Below are 8,738 nucleotides of genomic sequence, written 5' to 3'. Positions count from 1 at the left end.
TTCCCAACTCCTTGTGTCCTCCCAGCCTCTTCACTGTTGGCATGAGGTGGAGCAAGGAGCAGAAGAGGTCTTGATGCTGCGTGAGCACTGCTCATTAACAATGGAAACATCCCTATGTTAACAACACTGTTTTCAGCAAAAATCCTAAACACAGCATCATGCAAAATACTGTGAAGAAAACTAACTCTATCTCAGCCAAAATCAGCACACAAATATCTACCTGCAAACTATGGAGGATCCCACACCAGAGCAGGCAGATGAATCTGAAAGAGGCTGTGACCCTGTGGAGAGGGGAGTCCACACTGGAGCAGTCTGTTCCTCAAGGACTGCACCTTGTGGAAACGACCCACACTGGAGCTGCTCATGAAGAATTGCAACTTGTGGGAAGGACTCATTGGAGAAAGTCCTGGGAGTGTCTGGAGTGATGGAAGGGTGTGAGGAGGAAGGAGTGACAGAGACAATATGTGATGAATTGACCACAGCTCCCATTCCCTGTCCTCCCACATTACTCGGGGCAGGAGACAGAGAAATCAGGAACGAGGATTGGAGGAGGGATTGTTTTTCTTTTTCATTATCCAAAGTTTAAGAGCTCAGCTCTTAAACTGACCAACCTTTTGAAGAGCTCAGAACAGGTGACTTCAACAAATCTTGTATCACTGATTAGTTAACCTGAGTCACAGCTGCAGGGACTAAAAGTTTCATATTTCTGGAGAGGATCATACAGATGTAGGAGTTTTCATAAGAGAGTCTGCCAGTTTTGAAACCCGCAAGTATATTCTACCAAGCTTTTAAAAATTAAATTCAATGTTAGACTGATGGTAACGAAATGCCTCTATTACTTTTACAAAGTTTTCTCAGTTTGAAAACTTGAGACAGTTTGGGGTTGTGTAGTGATCTGTTTTGAAATTCTGAAAAGATGGGGCTGCATTCATTCCCAAACGGGTTGTCAGAAAGGCTTCAAACAAAGTTTTACGTTGTGCTGAGGCAACAGTAATCTTAGCCTTACTGTATTTCTCTGACTAATGTGGCTCCCAAAGAAATCTCAAGGTCCAGAAAAGACATGAAAATAATTGGTGGGTTGTAAAGAAAAACCATATTCCATCACACTGCACCTCCAGAGAAAGAATATTGTCTACAAAGTTTTGTAGCGAGCTGAAGTTATTTGTGTTTCATCTGAATTGAGTAGGAAAAGACCAGTTAGCATAAAAGAATGTGTGTCTGATAATCATATGACCAGTTTGAAGGGTCTTTCATCTGAGTCTGTGGATTCCCAAATCTGTATGCTGTTGAGGAGAAAGTTAGAATTTTGATTACAGAGTAAAGCACCTCTAGAAAGTGCCATATGCAAATGCTGGAGAGCATGGGTCAAAGTGTTGTGCTTCCTGGGACTGCCTAGCATATTAACAGGTCTAGGAAAAAAATGACTGTGGTTAAAAATTAATAGCACACTGACAAGTATGATTTAAACCTATCCAAATCTAAATCAGTCAGCTCCAGTAAAATCTTCAAATCCTTAAGAGGTAACCCATAGCCAGTGGTGTCAAAAAGTGCTGTGAGGATTGAGAAATTATTCTGCATTTCTCTCACATAGCAGTTTTGTCCTTGTGTGAAAAGTAAGTGAGAGATTTTATTGCCCTTGTGTCTTTTATTTAACCTCCATTAGCACTGCATGTAGTAAAATGCTACTGTGTTAAATAAACATCACTTCTTTGAAAAACAAATTAGATTGCAAATAATATGTTAAGAGCTGACTGAATTCTTCCTCCCCATTTAGTTGAGATTCATCTTTTTCCTCTATCAAGCAATTGTTGCTTGGAACTTCCTTATATTCATCAGAAAGTTAAATAAACAATTTTCAGATACTGGACTAACTGTAAATTGATTGTTTCCTGTAACTGGCATTTATGGTATAGCTGGGTCATCTAAATACCATGGTGCTGCTTCTGCCTACTAAGTAGGTGAAAGAAACTCCCATAACTGCAGAACAGCAAAGGAGTTATAGTTATTTACAGAGAAAATGTTTGGAAGTTTTGAAAATGTTTCCCCTCCTCAGCAGCTGTCCATATGTTGAAAAAATCATCTGACCTTATGCAATACAACAAACCAATCTTGATTCAATTATTAATGAAAGTCCATTCCGAAAATCCTCAGCCACCTCTGTATATGAAAAACCATTGATGGCACTGTGCAATACAAAGATTGCAGTGATAAATCAGGCTGTGGAATGAATGGCAACATCCATATCTGGCTCTAGATCCAAAATGTCATCTATTTTGTTATTTTCTTTATGGCAGCACACCGAATGTGTTAAGTGCTTTGCTTTCAGGAAGGGCAGATGAAGATTCTATTTAAAGGAGTTCAAGTTGAGGACAGGCTAGTAATAAAAAGATTAAGGAGAGAAGAGGCAACAGTACATGATTCATACAAATATCAGCTGGGCACTTCGCTACAAAAGTGTTGGGGGGTTTGTGTGTTTTTTTTTTTAACAGAAGTTTATATGTGGAGTGAAGAGATGTGCTTACTAGTAACTACAAACCACTTCAGTTGCTTTAGAATTTCTCTCACTGATTTGTTGTAATTTTAACATGTAATCACAGCCCATTCCCAGTTGTGTTGCTACTCAACAATTGTAAACTAAGAATCACTGGCTTCTGTGTGAGCCTCAGACAGGTTTATTTTAATACTACTCTGACTTGGACATGTCTTCCAGATGCATTCACACCTACCTTAGAGATCTGCTTCAGAGCACTAGCACAGTTTTGAGGTATCTCAACTGCCTCCATTTGCTCTCCTTTGGTTTGGTTTACACAGCGATTTTTGTACATAGGAAGCAGATTTCTGCCAGAGGGCACTAAATGGGAAATTCCTCTCCACGTGGGTGATTAAAGCTTACTCTCCCTTAGTGAAAAACAGAGGGTAAGAAATAATGTCCAGTTATTGAGATAGCTTTGAAATATCCAGGGGGGATGCTTGCATCAAGGGACCAGGGTAAATTTATCTAAAACACACTGTTGAATCCCTCCAAATTACTTCACAACATGAGCAGATCCTTTCTATGTCCAATATGGCTTCAGCTGGCTTAGTTGTTCTCATTTACGTAATGCATACATTAAATTCATAGTGTTTAACAAAGATGGAAAGATAGAAAAAATATTAATTTACTGACATAAAGTGCTTTGAGAACTTTGGACCTTAGCCCTGTAAAATGGGAAATCATTACCACATGAAACACGTCTTCTTCTCTTGAAATCTAATGAGGTAAATAACATAACTGTTTTAACATTAAGCATTCAAAAGCACTTAGTATTGCTTAATAAAGAAAGTAATAAGAAGGAAAGAAGGAGCACAAGTAAGCTACTGCAATGCCTACGGCAATTCCAGGGTTAGGCAAAGAACTAGTGTGCAAAGAAATCTCATTATAAAGAGAAACAATATTTGCATTTTTACTGTTTCTTTTGTTGAATGTTATATTTGAAAAGAAGGTAATCTATCAGTATTAGATATCTAATTTAGAAATTTAATTTAAATTGGTTTCTCTTTCCTTTTCAGTTCACCTATTTTTATTGGATTTTATAATAGCATAATCACATATCAAAAAAAGAGCAAAAATGGGTAATTATATGCAAAATTATTTTTAAAATACAGTAACAATAGCAAGGATGAGCTGAAAAGTGCTTATACACTATTATAGTATCAAGGCATAGGACACACATGAGGAACAGTCAGACGATTAATATTAGTGAACAAAAGACACCTCTTTAACATTCTAGATAAAAAGACAGACAGATAGGTAGGTAGATAGATATGTAGGATGTGTATGCATATATAGATATATATGGTTACCAAAGAAACTGCTGTGCAGGTTGGCTTCTTTCTCCCTTCCTTGCAATAGAGTACAGCATCAGCGAGTGTTACACATCTTCCCCTCCAGCCACTGCAGATACACACGAGGCACTGAACTGTCAGCCTTGACATTCCAGAACAAAAGGAACTGCTTCAGCATGACCTGAAGAACCAATACATATGCTGCTGTCAAAAAAAAGATGTTGCCAAAGTTTGTCACAATTATTACATCTGTAATCACCTTATCCAAGTGATCTCACCATGGCTCGGAAACCCCAATGATGAGACTCTATTTGGCTTTTCTGTTTTTACAGCCAATGAAAATTCTTAAAATTTTCCACGAACTGAATAAAACCCATGGTGTGGATGTACATCCAGCCCTTAGATATTTTAGAGAATTAGAGAAGAGACTGGAAAAGAACTACCCAAATCATTAATTCAGTGGAAATGTAAAGATGGGAACTGACTTTTAGCCAGAGCCATACATTCTTCACTGTTACCTGATAGGACAGGATATTTTTTTTCTCTACACATCCATCTCTACCACAAACAGAAAGACAAGGAATTTTAATGGCTGAAAATGCAGCTTTCTTTTTCAGTTCTTCTACAGTTTGGCCCAAACAACTGCTCTAAATTATGTAAGTCATGATACTTTGTAGTCAGACAGCCAATTATATTTGTCATCTGAGGCTTAAAACAAAGCAAAAATTTAAATAGCACATTGATTCCTAAAGATACTCAAATTAGAGATTCTTATCATATAATTTCAAACCAAACAATTTAAAAATTCTCAACACTTAATTTCAAAGCCATGAATTTCACTTTGCTGTTAAACTATAATAAGACTGGATTTTCTGTAGATTCTTTTATTCCCCAAATCATGTATTTTTTCCAGGCAGTATTTTGCCTTACAAAAGAACAAAAATAACATCTTTCAGCAAGTTAGTACTTATTGAAGGCTACTTATAAGAGTAAATTCTCCTAGATTGCCACAAAAGCTTACAGAGTTAAAGATAAAAAGCTTTTTCCTCACTTTTTTTTTTCCACAGTAGTTTTAGTGGCAAAATGATCCCTTCTATTCTGCAAAGGGTTTGTATGGGTGATCCAAATAACCTACTCACAATATCCTGAGGGAGAACACTAATCATGTAGCTATGTAAATATGTTTTTTTCAACAAATAGGAACAGAATAAGACTTCTACCACCCACATAAAACTCTAAATAGAATTCAGCATGTTCTCTCTTTCCCTGTGATCCAATAATATTTAAGTATTTTAGTTGCTCAAGGTCTTTCAAAGTTCTAAATGTCATTTTTTGTTTTATCATTGAAAGAATTTTGGCATTCATTTAAATCTCAGCTTCTCTGAAGCAGAGACATTTTGCATTAAAGTCTGCGTGACCAGCTTCATAGCTAATTCACCTGGGGATCCTATGGCTTAAAGTTTATTTTTATTTTAATTTATCCATATGACTGAGCCTAGGGACAATTTAGAGAAGGAACATTAGAGGCACATGCATCAGATATGTATGCACATATGTATATGTGTGCTCCTATGTGTTCAAAATCAATTCCATTTTGTCCTCCTTCAACACTCAAAGAGAAGTATTAAACTACAGCTAATGTCTTATTAATTAAAATTTTAACATTTAATGGAGTAAGTGCCTTTTAAACTTTCTCAGGCTTTGCCAGACTCCTTGTTAGAACTGTAGCTAAGTTTTACCAACCTTTTTTTCAGGTTTTCTGAAGTTATGAACCAGCTGCTTTCAGATCAGAATTTTCCCACTGTGATCTGAAAGCATATAGGGTTTTCCATAGAGGTGTTACCATCTTCTAACTCCCTTTGCTTTCAACCCCTGATACTCCAGTCTGTGAAAAAAAAAAGTAGTTGTCACCCTTGGCATTGTTTCCTTGTTTCCCAGGATGGAGAAAGGAGAAAAGGAGGCATGGAGGGAACCAGTCATCATTTGGAGCTGATAGAAGGACATGTTATGTGGAGGAGGGAGGGCATGAAGTGGTACAAGGAATATGTTATTGGCAAGCCTCAGGTAGGGGTAATTAGGGGCCAGGAGAGACATTGGTGAATTCATTGAAATTTGCGAAGAGGGGAATATCACAGTGAACTGAGTGTTACGAATATCTTTGAGCCTTCTCTCTGGGATATTTAGCCAGATTTTAACTCAACCGTTCAGATTCCTACACACAGGGTCAGTCATCAGAGTGAGTTCATAACGAGGGAAAGAACAAACTTCATAGTATCTTTTAGGAACAAACCCAAAGTCTTTCCTCAAAGGCAAAGCAAACTGGAAAAAAATCTTTATTTTGGAGCTTTTGGAGTTGGCAGTGCAGTGAGAGAGTACAAGGTCCATTAGTAAGCACATCAAGGCAAGAGCTGCATTAATGGCATTTATGCTCAAGACAGCTGGTTCTGTCAGCCAGCCAAATTTTCTACCTTCCTGTAGAAAAGAGAAAAAAATCTTAGTGCCTCCAGAACTGACCCTTATTCATTATTTTCCCATACTTTTACATACAAAGATTGTCCATATTTTAGAAGTTGCTTAAAGGACACCAAATTATATTTTGTTCTGTCAGAAGATGAACCTCATCAAATAAGTTCACTTCTGTGGGCTGCTCTTGGTTTCCAGAAGCTGAGGAACTCCTTATTTTCTGAATGAGGTGAGAAAGAGAGAAGAGTAAAAGCAACATGGAGGAACAAGACAAAAAAAAAAAAGAGTAAATATTATAATAATCATTACCCATCTTTATATAGACATGCTTGCCCTACTGTTACAGACTTCCTTTTACTCTTCCACTCTCAAAGAGCACATCACATGAAAAATAAAGTAGAATTTATTGGCATAGCACTTCCCGAAGTACACAAAAATGTCATGTAATGATTAGCAACATATATACAGTTCCTTTCAAAAGAAATATCTGATTGTATAGAAAAGGCTATTTCTATGGCCCACTTCACCTCTGAATACACAGAGGATTGTGGAGGTGTTGGCATGTTTGGAATACTTGAAATTGATTTCATTTAATTCACAGCTCTAATACAGAGAAGCATAAAAGCAAACCTAAATTATAAGCAGCTTTCTTTCATTTGCTCATTCCATTACAAGGTTCATAAGTTGCCTAAGCATTCACTTGCAGCCAGGTGTGGACTAAGAACTTCAATACACTTCTAATGATCTTTTGCTTAGCTTGAATATTAAAGAAAGTGCAGTGAAATTTTTCTTATTATGTGCAATTAAGGCATTTTCAAGGATAAAAGTTCTTCAGGTTCTTTGTCCTAAGTTTTTTTTCCTGTAGGTTTTCATTAGTGTGTCACCTTATGTAGCACACTGAAAAAGATATTATCTTGCTTAATGAGCTTTATTCTTAAGGAATTCTCTGAAGTTACTCTGAAACATTATGGCAACAGTTTGGCAATTATGTATCATACAAATAGGACTGTGGATATATTTCAACTGTATTCCTTGCTTTGTTTAATTTGCACTGTCTTCTGGAGATTATATTTATTTCTAAGTGTAAAAAGAAAAATACTACCAAACCTCTGGAAATAAAATAAAAATTGATATTAAATATATTCTGCATGAAGATTAACATGGATCATGTTTTGAACATTTCTTACATACCAGGAAATATTCAGTGTCCACAATGGAAAAATGAATCTCATAAGGATTCATGAAATTTGGTTCAAATTTCTAACACTGCAATCAATCTACTCAGTGATGTGATGAGAGTCACTTTATGTTTCTCTATCAACTACGCCTCCCATTCATCTTCTGTTTCATATACTTAGACTGTAGTTTGCCTGAAAGGGATAATGTCTATCCCCAAGTGGATAGAAAATATATTTTACAATGAGGTCTGATTCTGACTGAATTCAAGATTTTTCTGTGATAAAAAATAGCAACAGTATCAAGGCTCTAAGTATTTGGAAGTTTCTTTTCAGAATACTAAACAACAATGAGTGTAGATTAAGGACTTCTTTTTCTGTTTCTCTAGTCACTCTTCTTCATGAACTTGAATGTATTTTTGTGTGATTTAGAAGGCAGACAATACGATACAAAAACAGGTAAAAGTGTGTATGTAACTATATATATGTATATTTTTATAAGAAATCACTTTGGAAACTCTCTTGCTTACAATTCCATAGTCAAACATATATTAAACAAACTGCAGCTCTGGAACAGAATTGCAGATTTTGTTGTTGTTAGGTTCAACATTCCTGGCTTTCTCTTTACTTCTCTTTACTCTTATTAGGAGTTTCTTCAATCCATTTAATAACACTTCCAGTATTACCATTTCCTGGATCTTCATACTCTACTATGTCAAAATAGCAGGAGTCGTTAGTCCTCTGATTGTCCTTGTAACTTACAAATTGCAGGAAGTGCATGTAAATTGTCTGAGGGATACATTTGAAAGGTTCTTCAGTGTATAACTTAAATGTCTGAATGTGATTTAAAGCCCTTTTCTCTGTCTTTTCTTCAGATGAAAATGCTCTGGATTCATAGTGTGGATCTGTCTAAAGTTTGATTTGACTTACATGAGCTTTGTTTACTTTTCTGAAACAGCAATCCCATGACAGAAGAAAATCGTGGAGGAATTTCAGAGTTCTGGGCAGTTAGTTTGTGAAGTCCACGGAGTTCTGCTAAATCCTGTAAGCTTTGAAAAAAAGCAAATATTGTGTCTGTTCTTAAAAAGAAGAATTATAGAAATGAAGATCAATCAACTATCGTTATTAATTTCCTAGAAAAATACTGCAAAAGAGTAATCAAACATTTTATAGGTACCTAGATAACCATAAAATCTTGAGTAACTGCCACTATGATTTCTATCAAAGCAATCTAGTTTCTTTTTTATAGCAGGGTAGTAGCTTTTATGGGAAGAG

The 8,738-nt window shown here is 36.2% G+C and overlaps 1 long non-coding RNA gene across 1 annotated transcript; it reads right to left on the bottom strand.

The window, feature by feature from the left end:
• Positions 1-3,535: 3,535 nt before the first annotated feature.
• On the bottom strand, positions 3,536-8,500 carry LOC139668600 (uncharacterized). Its single transcript, XR_011697098.1, has 3 exons — positions 8,394-8,500; positions 5,569-5,710; positions 3,536-4,006 (listed from the first exon to the last, which is right to left on the bottom strand). It is a non-coding gene; the product is annotated as an uncharacterized lncRNA (long non-coding RNA).
• Between the last annotated feature and the right edge of the window lie 238 nt (positions 8,501-8,738).

The sequence above is a fragment of the Pithys albifrons genome, chromosome 2 (genome assembly GCF_047495875.1).
Source record: "Pithys albifrons albifrons isolate INPA30051 chromosome 2, PitAlb_v1, whole genome shotgun sequence".
Taxonomy (NCBI): domain Eukaryota; kingdom Metazoa; phylum Chordata; class Aves; order Passeriformes; family Thamnophilidae; genus Pithys; species Pithys albifrons.
Note: the sequence above shows the minus strand (reverse complement) of the source record. Positions and strands in the feature narration are given on the sequence as shown.